At 52.0% G+C, this 13,932-nt stretch overlaps 1 protein-coding gene across 3 annotated transcripts in view; it reads right to left on the reverse strand.

The window, feature by feature from the left end:
- LOC147605493 (uncharacterized) overlaps positions 1-13,932 on the reverse strand; it is a 38,622-nt gene that overhangs the window by 22,243 nt on the left and 2,447 nt on the right. The gene's annotated exons all lie outside the window — the stretch shown is intronic.

The following is a 13,932-nucleotide window of genomic DNA, read 5'->3' on the forward strand; positions in this document are numbered from 1 at the left end:
GATCCCGAGATATGATACAAATGAGGTATGGGGGCTGAGGACCTATATATACCTCCCTAGAGGGCAGTCGGCCAGCATAAGGAAAAGCCCACGACTGATAAAAAGGTCCACGACTGCATAAGTGCAATCGGCCAGCAATCTGGTGCCCAAAACTGATCAAAACCAGTCGGCCAGCAGCAAGAGTGCCCACGACTGATAAACACCCAGTCGGCCAGCACTGTACTGCTCTTGGCACCCTCTGGCAGCCCTCCCAAGCCTCAGAAAAAATGGGAAAAATAGGGAAAAAATACGGAGAGTGAGGAAAAATGATAAAACACCTCATAAGGGCGGGCACACCCACAACAAAGGCCCTGGTGTATAAATCTAGACAGGAGATGACTTCTAACACCCCCTCTCAGCTCCTGGCTGTGTGACCAACCACTGGGAGCTGGGGTGCCGCCTGAGCAAATCCTGAGAGCGACTTCGTGAAGAGGTCCACCGTACTGTCCTCCGTCGAACAGAACTCCAGCAAGATGTCATCAGCAACAATCTGTTCACGAACGAAGTGCCTCTGGATGACCATGGGTTCCTCCAGTGGAAGCCCAAACCTGCAATGTAACCTCCTCCTGCTCCGTAAAACTGCTCCTGGGCCATAAGTAGATCTCCTCGTGTCCGGATCTCCTCCCCAAACCGAGTCACTCCAACCGCGGAGTCGGACTCCATCCAACAATCCCCCTCCTGTGTACAAGAGTCCATGATCCTTCGCATGCCGCAGAAACCACAGGAAACGCAATCCTGCCTCCCAAAGAGATATCTGCAACCAAGAGCTCAACTGCCTCATCAGGAAGCTCCCGTCCAATCTGGTGTCCATCAACCAGATCAATGAACCATACAGCTTCTGAGTCACCGAGACATCACACTGCTCACAAGGATCAACACCTGTTACGGTGCACAAGCAAGTCCTGGAAACCTGACGAAACCTGTCAACCACCCCCTCTGAATTCGGAACCACAAAGCCTGGAGAAACCACCTCCTTCTGCAAGTAATCACCTGTCACCTGCCTGGCTTTCCGAAAGGTCCCCGTGGAAAGAACATCCTCAGCTACTGGAAGTTCTATGTCCCGAACACGACGAGACATCAGAGCATAAGTGACCTGTTCAGCTTCCTCTGACTCACGAACACAAGAACTACCAACATCAGTACTGGAAAGTTCCTGCCAACTGCTGCCATCTACTGGCAAGCTATCCACCAACTGGTCTCGGAAAGCCCGCACCTGCAGTGTATCCACACTTGAGTAGCCATTACCAGACTGCCACTCATCACAATCCTGAGGACCTGGGAGAGAGAGTGCTGAAAGCCTGTAGACTCCATTCTCCACTCCACCTTCCCAAACCACTTGGCCTGTTGCTTTGTCCCGGAGAGCAACAAAATGCTCATCAAACTCCACCCGTACGCCAGTCTTGCAAACCTGATGCACTGACAACAGATGAAAACCAAGTGCCGGAACATACAACACCTGGGAGGAATGCTTCCCCCCTCTGCCATCGGGAACTATCTCCATCCTGCCCTCACTGTGAACTGGGATAGTGGACGTATCCCCAGTAAGAATATGACCAGAAAGCCTGCAGAGATCCTGTAAACCGGAACGGGAAGGAGTCATGTGCCTGGAAGCACCACTATCGAGAATACACTCCCGAGTATCCATTGCGGAGAGTCCTCCAATCTCCTCCCTGCCTGAAGAAAATGAAGCATCGGTGTCCATCACCTCCAGGTGCACAAAAGCCGGAGTCTTCATGATTGCTGAGGAGTCTTCACCCTTCTCGGTCTTCCACTTGGGACACTGTCTCCAGTAGTGGCCTTTCTCGCCACAATCATTACAGGTCCTCTCTCCCTTCAGTTTCTCGCGGTCAGCATCGGACTTCTTCTCAGAAGACTTCTCCGATGAAGCCTTCCCTTTGCCCGAGTTACGGCCTTTTGACCGTTGGCCAATAAAGGCCTCCGAACCTCCACCCTGAGGAGGGTTCGTGAATCGTTCCTCCTGGTCCAGGACCATGGGCACAAGCTCCTCCCACGTGATGGTGCTGAGCCTGCCACTGGTAATCAACGACGAGTAGAATGCTGAGTACGAAGAGGGCAAATGTGACAGCAACGTTATGGCCATGTCCTCTGACGATATCTCCTTCCCAGCCTGAAGAACTTCCTGCTGAAGGATATATACAACCACATCCTCAATATGGAATGTGATACTATAAGTCTGAGTACTACTTGATCACACTGATCGGAATCGAGCTCGCTGAAGCCCCGCCTCACCCCTGCTTGTGCGTTCTGCACTGCTGCGCCATCCGCCTGGTCCCCTCGCTTCGCTCCAGCCCCCCCCCGCCTGCTGTAGGTCCTGCGCCCCTCTTCCCTCGCTGCTCTGCCCGCCGCCATTTTCGTTTCCCCCCTTCGCCTGCTTCTTTGCTGCGCCCCCCCTACCTCGCTGCTGCGCCCCCCCCCTCCTCGCCATCTCGCCCCCCCCCCCTAGCCTATTCGCCTATTCCCCCCCTCCTCGCCATCTCGCCCCCCCCCTCTTCGCGCCCACCCCTCTTCTGCAGCGGCCCGCCCCCCCCCTCCGTAATTTTTTTTTAATTTTTTTTATAATTTTTTTTTATTTTTTTAATTTTTTTTTCTCTTCCCCGCCCCTCTTCGCGTAGCTGCCGCCCACCCCCCCGGGCTTCTCCTTCGACATTCCGCCCCCCCCTCCCCTTTCGTGCTGTCTTTCGCCCCCAAGGGGTTTTGTTTTTTCATTTTCCTCCGGTCTTCCGCCTCTCTCTGTGCAGCCCGTTTCTTGCAGGATTTCCGCTTTCGCCTCGCCTACGCCTGAGCTTCAGACTCTGATGGAGACTCCTCCCGCCTCGCCTCAGAGGGACTCTTCCACAGCCCCCTCGCCCGCCCCCGAGGACATCCCCATCAAGCTTTCTCTTTCGCCGGAAGAGGAAGCGAGCCTCACCGCAGAGGTGGAACGCCTTCAGGCTCATTCCACCATCTGCCGTATAGTCAGCACTCACCCCAGCAGAGGGGAGATCCGGGATCTTCTTCAGGCCCGTCTTCTTGCAGATGTGGGCAAGATCCTGGACGTACAGCTACTGGGCCGTGGACATTATCAGATCGAGTTCGAGACCGCCCAGAGTGTGGCCAAGGTCCTTGCCATGAGTCCCCTTGACATCCGGGGTGCTCGGGCTTTCTTCAGACCTTGGCAGCATGGCTTTGACCCAGCAGCGGCTGAGCAGGGAGAGCGCCTTTTTCATGTTACAGTTTGCTTCCCTGGACTCCGTCGGGAGTATCTTCCGCTCCTCTCTCGGCTAGGAGCATTGGTGGGCTCGGTACTCGAGACTGGCCCCACAGCAGCTTCAGTGGTGGCCAGAGCAGCAGGGCTACCCTCCGTCAGAGTTTTGGTGTCTGACATCTCCTCCCTTCCTAAGGTCATTCAACTACCTGGGATAGGGGGGGGATGGATTGATCAGAGAGTGGAGTTTTCGGGGCTCCCGAACCAGTGCTTCATATGCAGGCAGGTCGGCCATCTGGCCAAGGCCTGCCCTCGCAGGAGACCTCGACCCTCACCACAGCAGCAGGCCCCTGGTGGCCCGCCCACAGATGCGGCACGGCAGGCTGCCTCCGGGACACCTGCTCAGGCCACAGAGACTTCGGAGTGGCAGCCTGGACAGGGGCGCCGCCGAGGGAGACAGCAGCACGCTCAGAGACCGCTGCAGCAGCAGCCACAGTCTCAGCCTCACTGGGTTCCCGTGAGGAACAGCTTCGCTCCCCTCCAGGAGGAGACACCTGCAGAGACCACTGAGGACCAGGAGATGCCAGCTCCCCCTCCTTCTCCCCCCCCCACCCCCATCCCCACCCACCGCCTCGCTTCCACCCTCGCCTCCTCCCGTCCCCGCTCCGGTTGCGGCAGCGGCTCCCTCTCCACCCCCCTCGCCCCCCCCTCCTCCCCCCCCCACCCACCTCGCCTTCCCGGGAGACCCTGGCAGTCCCCTGGCGTTCGCCCGCAGTCCGGAGGGCGCTGAGTACTAACCTCGCTCGAGCACCACAGAGGAGACCTACCATGCCGATTCGGGCTTCACGGATATCATCTATCCGCAGTCGGCTGAGTCACCTCGGCGTTAGACAGCGATCGGAGGCTTTCGATTACACCTTCACTCGGCTTTTTGGAGCAGAGGGCCCCCATGAGCCAGCACCCATCCGAGTTCATGTAGTGATACCTCCGGCCCGCGGGGAGGAGGCACTTGATTCAGCGGTGGCCTTCTTGTTCCCTCTTTGTGGCCCTTGCGACCGGGAGTGGACTCTAGAGCTCGCTCTTAGCACTTTGAAGACTCAGGCAGTTGAGTTTTCTCATCATGTGAGCGACCTGGAGGTGACAGATGTGATAGGCCGGCTCTGGGAGCTGGCTCATTTTTTCTTGGATCCCGGGAGTGTGGATGCCTCAGGGATTCGTCATTTGGTCGTGCGTATAGTGGCAGACTTAGCACGCGACCCTGGATATGTATGTATACACGAGGTTGCTCTGTCAGAGCAGGAGGCAATCGCCATGGGCCACAGCCACTGGCGCCTGCTCCGTGATTCTTGTGGTACATCATGTGGGCAGATTCGAAGCCGCTCGGATGGGGACTACTCTCCATCCAAGCCGCTTGCGAAGGCCCGCCGTACGGCTAAGACAGCATCCACCTCAGCAGGTCACCCATGAGGATCATCTCATGGAATGTACAGGGCCTGGGCGGGGCACATTTTATACGCTATCGAGGTTGCTTGAGGCAGGAGCTTCAGAGATGCCTGGTTGGTGGCAGCATTGATATTTTGATGATGCAGGAGCACCACTTGGGTGAGAGCAGGATCCGGAGATATGGTTCGGTGATGCCTGGTAGATGGGATACCTTTTGGTCTGCAGGGTTTGGTCCTTTGGGTGGACAGGGAGGAGTTTGCATGGTCATTGCAGATGTATGGCAGCAGGCCATTGTGGATCGAGGGATCATTGTGCCGGGCAGAGCACAGTATGTCATTCTGAGGATGCATGATGAGCTAGTGGGCGTGCTCAACGTCTATGCACCTAATCATGCTAGTGCCAGAGCAGAGTTCTGGACCCAGGTTATGGATGCATTGCCAGAGGCCGCACATTGGTGTGTCGGTCAACATGCTTGAGGACCCGGCCGATAGGGTGGGAGGCAGTCATGTTACAGTGCACGGCACGGAGCTTGCAGCTTGGGACCGGTTTTGCATGACATTGAGGATCACTCATGCATGGCAGCATGGGGCCTTTTCTCGCTCTCAGGACAGTCTTAGTTTCTCTCGGTCGGATCGTCGACAGGGAGGGACTAATTTATCTCGGATTGATCGCTTTTATGTGGGCGACTGGTTAGGGGAGCGAGGGGGCTCCGTCGGCATTCTCGCTGGCACCTCATTTTCAGATCATGCGCCAGTTATCCTGACATTGGAGGAGAGACACGGGAGCCCAGCTTGCAGTTGAGGATCCCAGAGAGGGTACTTATAGATCCCAGTCTCGCTGAGGACATTGAGAGGATCTGGCATGATAGTCAGTGCTCTGACCAGGATGCAGCAGGCCAGTGTGCCCAGGGACTTATCGAGCTTAGCTCTTTTCTGCACGCTGCAGCTTTGACACGGCTGGGAGAGATTCGCGAGCGGGAGCATCGGCTGAGACGCAGCCTTGCCTCGCTTTAGCGCCTTCAGGAGCAGCAGCCTGCATGTGAGTGGTTGGCGTCACAGCTGAGCCAGGCACGCCAGAAGGTTAGAGAGGCAGAGGAGCAGAGACATGAGTTTTACTTTCGTCGTCAGGCCTCTTAGTGGACGCAGCTTGGTGATAGAGTGACTGGGGAGTTCTTTGAGATCACTGGACCCCGCCATGCTCGGGCAGGAGTCCGTCAGCTTGGTAGACCGGATGGTTCGGTAGCTACTGAGCCTGGGGAGATCAGAGCCATTGCCACTGCATTTTATAGAGACCTGCTTTCAGCGGAGTCAGCCTCTGAGGACAGAGATGCTTGCAGACAGACAGTGTGGGCCCATGTAAAGAGGAGGGTCACAGATCGTATGCGTTCAGTTCTTGGTGCGCCTCTTTCAGAGATTGAGGCTTGCCGAGGCCTTGAGGGTCCTGCCGCGACATAGTTGCCCAGGGGAGGACGGACTGACGCCGGCCTTTTTTATGCGCTATTGGGACCTATTGGGGCCAGGCCTCCGCAGGGGCTTTCAGCATGTTTTGGATACTGGGTTGATGCCGCAGAGCTTTTCAGAGGGCTTGATTTATCTTATCCCCAAGGGGGAGGGAGTATCAGAGGATATTCGGCATTGGAGGCCTATTACGATCCTCAATACTGTCTACAAGGTCTTAGCAAAGGCCTTGAGTTTGAGGATCCAGCCCTTCCTGGGGGAGTTGATTCATGCTACTCAGACAGGATTTGTCAAGGAGCGCAGTATCCTTGACAACATCTTCACTTTCTGGGAGGCGACGGCCCGAGCTAGATTTCTTGGCGAGGACTTGATCGTGATGCTTCTCGATTTTGAGAAGGCATACGATAGAGTTGATTGGGGTTTCTTAGAGGGCACTATGCTTCGCTTGGGCTTTGAGCCAGGATGGATCAGAGGGGTGGCGGCTCTGTATTCCACAGCTCGCAGCCAGGTGTTGATTGCAGGAGGACGGGGGCCGAGTTTTGAGTTGACCAGATCAGTCGGTCAGGGGTGTCCCCTTGCTCCTTTTCTTTTTCTCTTCTTTGCGGAGGCTATGAGCATGTATTTGACAGCAGAGGAGGTTGGTTTGAGAGGACTCCAGCTCCCAGTCCGGGGGGAGGACCTGCTTGATGCTGAGTTTGCAGACGACACGGGCTTATTTTTGCATGGCCAAGAGGCCAATCTTCTTCGGGCAGAGCAGTCGCTCCAGGTTTTTAGTGCAGCCTCGGGAGCTTTGATCAATTGGCGCAAGACAGTGGCCTTTTGGATCAGTAGTGCTCCTACTCCGGCATGGAGCCCGGACCCCGGTTTTAGATGGATTCCTCCAGGCACAGCAGTGCGGTATTTGGGATGCCAGATTGGCCTGGATTTGTCACCTGAGCAGCAGATTGCCCCGCTTCTTCTGAGCATTCGGAAGAAGCTTTTGTATTGGAGTTCAGCTCGACTATCCTTGGCCGGGAAGGTGGTGGTGGCAAATCAGGTGCTGTTAGCGACCATGTGGTACATTACGTCTTGCTGGATCTTCTCGAGCTCTTGCATCAGCCAGGTACAGAGGCTGATCAGGAACTTTTTGTGGTCTGGGCGGGACGGTCAGCCAGCTCGGGCAAAGGTTGCATGGGCAGTTATTACACTTCCACTGGCTCAAGGAGGTTTGGGCATTATAGATCCAGTCGATCCGAGTAGAGCCTTATTGGGGAAGCTTATTGTTCGGGGGTTGCTTCCAGGCGCTGAGCCTTGGAAAGAGCTCCTCTTGCAGCGGCTGCAGGCTCGGGCGCCCCCAGCAGGGGGCACGTGGGCACCAGAGATTCGCTGGATCTTCATAGAGATGAGGAGGACAGGCCTCAGTAGAGGATGGGAGGACAGATTTGCTTTGAGTATCCTGAGAGCTTGGGAGCTGCTGAGACCGGGGCTCTCTCAGCGACCTCCTCCTTGTGTTGAGGAGCGGGCCAGACAGCCGCTCATCTGGAGCCCTGCGGTTCGCACAGAGCAGGGTCATATGCTGGGTTCTCGGCCTCGTCTAGCCTGGGGGCCTTTAGCGGCAGGCCCAGCTCGTAGCTTTGGAGACTGGCAGGCCTTCTGCAGTCTCCCAGAGGAGATTCAGGTGGAGAGGCTGAGTCACTTCAGAGGGGGTTTGATTATGAGGGATGATATCCAGGAGGCACTCACAGAGGAGTGGTTCACGCCTCCAGTGGCCCCACGGTGGATGGGAGCCTTTACTCAGTTGGAGATCCTGATTGCGGTCAGAGCTTGCACTGAGGATGGTAGTTGCCTCTACTATGAGATTCAGGATGAGGGCAGACTCCAGCGAGTGGAGGTGGAGTCGCCTTTGGTTGCAGAGTGCACTTTTCAGAGGATTCGGGTAGTGGCTGCCGCTTCTCGGAAGTGGCATATTGACCCCGACCCTGCTGATGTACTCCCGGATTGGCGCATATGGGCATATGCAGCGCGCCCCTTGGCCCGGCTACAGTGGGACCCCGGGGAGTACGAGTGGCATGATCCTTATGCATCCCTTGAGGCCACAGAGATTACCTTTTTCCAGTATACTGTTCGACTGGGACGGCATATTTTGACGGCGAGGAGGACGGTCTCTCCAGCGGCAGCGGGGCATTGGCAGCTACAGGGACTTTCACAGGAGTTCCTGGAGGATTTTTGGGCTCGGCTCTGGGCCAGTCGACAGGCCCGCAGGATCTCGACTTTTCAGTGGCTGGTCGCCCAACCACAGGGGCTCAGCAGTTGGCACTTGGCTTGTTTACAGCAGTCTTCCAGCGGCCTGCGTCCAATGCGGCCACCCTCTGGAGACACAGAGACATTGCCTTTGGGATTGCCCTCAGGCGCAGCAGATTTGGCTGCGGATGCTGCGTATTCTGGCTCCCCTCTCCCCAGAGGGTATGTTTACGTGGGGTGCCGCTGCTTGGTCGACTTCGTCAGGGCCTGCTATGGGCTATGAGATGGAGCAGGGCAGTCAGGCCATCAGATTTATTAGGGGCCAGCCTCGCCTGGTTCCGGCACCGGATTTCTCGTCCGCCAGCTGGACAGGAGAGGGATTTACGATGGGAGCTCCTCAGTAGCCTCACCATCTGGTTCACCTGGAGGGCCCGTTGCTTTACGGCCTTTGAGGGGAGATTGGAGCCACCAGCAGAGACAGTACGGGGGATTTGGCAGGAGTTGATCCACACCCTGCGAGGACAGTACGACCGCATCCGGGGTGACTCGGACTAGGCGATCTTACGGCGCCAGGCCTTTCACACCACTTGGCGCTGTGGCCCCTTCTACACCTTACACACGGGATCCCCCCGCTGGCACTACAGGCCACCGGTTTGGCTCTTCCCCCCCCCTATTGTATGATTTAGCCTCTCAGTCTTTTGTACTGATGCTTGTATTCTGCAGCACCTAGGGAGAGTCTCCCGAGCTGCCATGCTGTACTCACTGCTCTGTCTCTCTTATGAGCAGGAGCGATCTTTTGTAGCCCTACGGGCGTTTTTTATATAACTAATGAAAGGATCTTTTCTCGAAAAAAAAAAAAAAAAAAACTTCCTGCTGAAGAGCCTGCAGCTTGTTAATATGCTCCCGCATCGTCGACGACTTTGCAAGGCTCATAACCCGCATCTGTACTTCCAAGGAAATCCTCTTCATGGGCGATACCCTGTTGTAAAGTGAGGCCAAATGCTGCCATATACCTCTGGCCAGCATCATATGCTTTACATGATTAATTACCTGTGGTGTGCAATTGAGGAAAATAAACGAACGGACCCTGGCGTTGACGCGATCCCACATCTGCGTCTGGGCCTCCCGGTCCTTTCGGGTTGACGGTAACTCCCCTTCCTCTACTTCCGGCCGTGGAACACCAACAACGACAACATCGGCGAGGTCGTAAGACTCCAAAACGGATTCCATCATCACCTTCCATATGCCGTAGTTGCTCCCGTCCAACTGACGGTCCACCGGGAACGTGGGGAGTGTCGGGATCTTCACATGTCTCTCGGCCATCTCAAACAGATCTGCCATAGCGGGGATGTACTCTGAAAAGGGTGGGTGGGTGGGAACAAAGAAGAACTAAAACCTGCAAGTGGCTGTCCAGCAAATCAGCCCGCCTTCCTCTTGCTTCTCCTCTTCCCGATCAGCCCAAAACAGTCCACCAATCAGCCACAAAACAGCCCCCTCTTGCTCACACAAATCCCAAGACCTATCTAGAGCCTAAGGCTCTGATACCATGTCTGAATACGCAGCGGAGATGATGACCAAATCTGGGAACACAAGAGCAAAAACGCAGGCAGAAAAACAGCACAAGAGAGAGACAGATGTAGGCGTGTAACTCTGCTCTATATACACAAGAAGATCCCGAGATATGATACAAATGAGGTATGGGGGCTGAGGACCTATATATACCTCCCTAGAGGGCAGTCGGCCAGCATAAGGAAAAGCCCACGTCTGATAAAAAGGTCCACGACTGCACAAGTGCAATCGGCCAGCAATCTGGTGCCCAAAACTGATCAAAACCAGTCGGCCAGCAGCAAGAGTGCCCACGACTGATAAACACCCAGTCGGCCAGCACTGTACTGCTCTTGGCACCCTCTGGCAGCCCTCCCAAGCCTCAGAAAAAATGGGAAAAATAGGGGAAAAATACGGAGAGTGAGGAAAAATGATAAAACACCTCATAAGGGCGGGCACACCCACAACAAAGGCCCTGGTGTATAAATCTAGACAGGAGATGACTTCTAACACTACGGTATCTGTAAAATAATGATGGAGTCTATCTTGGAGTCTTATGACTTGGCTGAGTTCATTGTGGTTGGTGTTCCACGCCGGAGTTGGAGGACGAGGATCTTTTACCCTCTACTCAGAAAGAACGGGAGGCTCATGCACAGTTGTGGGATCATGTCAATGCCTGTGTGCATTCTTTCATCTTTCTTAATTGCACACCACAGGTGATTAATCATATCACACATATGACACTGGCCAAAGGGATTTCGCAGCATTTGGCTTCTCTGTATAACAGGGTATCACCCATGAAGCGGATTTCTTTGGAAGTGCAGATGCGGGTTATGAATCCTGCAAAGTCTTCAACGATGCGGGAGCACATCAACAAGTTGCAAGCTCTTCAGCAGAAGGTTCTTCAGGCTGGAAAGGAGATATCTTCAGAGGACATGGCTATCACCTTGCTATCTCATCTGACCTCTCAGTAGTCAGGTTTTTACTCCTCTTTGATCACCAATGGGAGGCTCAACACCATCACATGGGAGGAGCTTGTGCCTCTGGTTTTGGACCAGGAAGAGCGTTTTACGAACCCTCCACAGGGCGGAGATTTTGAGGCCTTGACTAGCCAACGGTCGAAAGGCCGCAATAAGGGCAAAGGGAAGTCTTCACAGGAGAAGTCTTCTGAACAAGAGCCCGACTTGACACCTTGAAGGTAGAGAGGACCTGTAACAATTGTGTGCCCACCCAGGAGCCTTTCTCATTTTTTTCCATTTTTCCATGTTTTCCCTATTTTTTTCTGGTCGTGGAGTTGTGTGCTGATCGACTCCTACTGTTCTGGCCAACTATTGATTTTCTTCTAGCCGACTGGTGATATGCCCTGGCCGACTTCTTTTAGGCTGGCCGACTAGCACTAGAGGGTGGTATATAAATACCACCCTTGGTCCCCCACTTCCCATTGTATCGGATCTTCGTGTATATAACAGAGTTTATACAACCTCTCTCCCTCTACACTTCTGCGTTTTGTTCTCCCCAGCACTTGTCTCATTTTTCCGCTGTGCATTTCGACATACTCATGTGGTTAAAGGCACCAGAATCTACTTACTAAATATCTCCCAATCTTCTTGTCGTGAAACTGAATGCTGCACCACAAATAGCTAATCACTTCTGTCATCACCCTGTTTACTTGATGATGCATAGTTGCCTTGCTGCAACTTTTTACTTTTGATATCATTCTGCTTTTTATAGCAGTCCTTTGCAATGTGCCCTGGTTTGCAACAGTAATAGCACTCCATGCTATTTACATTTTGATTTCTTTGCTGCCAACCACCTTGGCCTCTCACATTTCCCCTGCCTCTAGAGTGGCCTCTTCCACCTGTTTGTACATTAGATTCTCATTGTTGATAGCCATGATTTCTATTTCCAAAATGATTGCGCCTCGGTCTCTAGATGATGATCTACCTCTACTTGTATCTGAGTAGAAGGTCTGCTCATGTGAATCCCCAAAGGATGAACCGCCCCCAATATGCATCTCCTCAAGGATGAAGAGAGCAATCAATTCTTGAAAATCAGAAAAGTTCTCTCAAACTCCAATGGAGACCTGAAAATGACTACATTCCTTGTGAAGACCATTCAAGGTCACCAATACCATATCATTATCATCTACTTGTGATCCAATAGAAACAAGGACATCTGTAAGCTCTTTAATCTTCACATCGCGTAATCATTTATACTCAACTTTTCTCTGGTCACATTATGCAACTCTTGCTTTAGATGAATCTTCCGAGCTTGAGTTACACTATACATCTTCACCAAGGTGTCCCAAGCCTCCTAAGACGTTTGTGCATCCTATATATGCACAATTATAGAGTCTATCACACTGACAAACAACTAGTACAGCACCTTTCTGTCTCTTTCATGCCATGCTTCAGGAGTTCATCACACATGATGAAAAGGAGCCAGAGACTGCTAAAGAAAATTCCACCCCACAACAAGTGCAGGTATATAATATCTTTTTCCCGGATTATCTTGCAACCAAATTTCTGTCACAACTTTGCTCCGACCAAAAATTAGGCATACCCAGTCAAAATCGATACTTTCATCACAGAGTGCCCAAAAAACTTGCAGAGCCAAAACGTGAACCGAAATACATCCGAAACACCTCGAAACGCGTGAAATCTCATTTTAACAAAGTTAACTACACACAACAAGATCTTCTTCCTTCGCCCAAGAGGATGCCTCAATCTGAGACAGTGACTTCTATGTCTGCATATAGCTCTCACAGCTACCCAAAGATGTTACTCTGAAATCAAAGAGAGAAAGAGATGGAATTACCCTTCTCCATGTACCACTTCCTCTTGCTTGCCTCTTGAGCAATTCACGCAAACCGACGCTTTGATACCATGTGAAGAATGCGGGGAAGAGGATACCCTTGAGTGCCTTGAAAGCAAACACACACACAGACAAAAGAGTAGACAAGCACACGAGAGATAGATGGCTAAATTTTCTTCTATTCTCTTCTCTTCTCTACAACCACAACATAAAGAGATAAGAGTATATATTATAAGAGAAAGTACTCTCCTACTTTAACATACAAAGGTCGGCCCATAGTGTGAACCCGACTGACTACGTGAGCGAGCGCTACAAATGTGCCACACCTCTAGTACACCAAAGTGATTGTCACACATCCTGTAAACAATTGGCAGCATATTGCCCATAATCTCACCAATCATACCAGTGGTGTGAGTGCGGACCCCTAATCTGAACAATAGTTGTATTTATTCATGATTATTCATTCTATTAGTGCATATATAGTAGATTCGTTTAAAATGCAAGTCTCTATCTCATCTCATGTACATTTTCAGTTTCACACCTTAATTGTAGCATTAATCAAGCATACTACAACTTAGCATGTTACTCAACTTCGTAGTTTTTTCAATAACCTAGAAGAAGGAAATAATGAGTTTACAAAGGTCTTCTCTATTGCTAAAACATTTTGAGGCTGATAATGGAAAAAGACACCACTTGGGGCTCAAGAATAAAAATGAAACTAAAAACAAGAAAAAAAAAGCATATAAAGGAAGCTAGAGAGAGAGCTATAAAGAGATGTCCATGGCAAGAGGCCCGTTCGTTTCTCAAACTCAATCATATTGATAAGATTTACAAACATGGCTCAAATGGGATACAATTTAGTAGGGGTTAGACTATGAAAAACAAATTGTTGTGGAGTTCTGACAATTTCAAGCTTTCAGAAAAGCAAGCCCTACATCAAGGGTAACAAAACTTTAACTGTAACAACGAATCAGACAGCTGCACTGCTAAGGATAGGACCAACAAGAGGAAACTACAAGCCAAACGTATGCATATTAGCAAAGAGTGAGAATCTTATTCACCTCTTTTTTTAATTACTCTATTCACCTCTTATTTTATTTACACAATGGGCTAGTTATATAGTCTGGCTAGAAAGAAAAGAAGTAAAACTTCATAGAATAGAACATTTAAAACAAATTAGCATGTCACAAAGTAAGCCATCCACACCCT

Source organism: Cibotium barometz, chromosome 59 (assembly GCF_041138505.1).
Source record: "Cibotium barometz isolate CiBa-2024 chromosome 59, ASM4113850v1, whole genome shotgun sequence".
Classification (NCBI taxonomy): domain Eukaryota; kingdom Viridiplantae; phylum Streptophyta; class Polypodiopsida; order Cyatheales; family Cibotiaceae; genus Cibotium; species Cibotium barometz.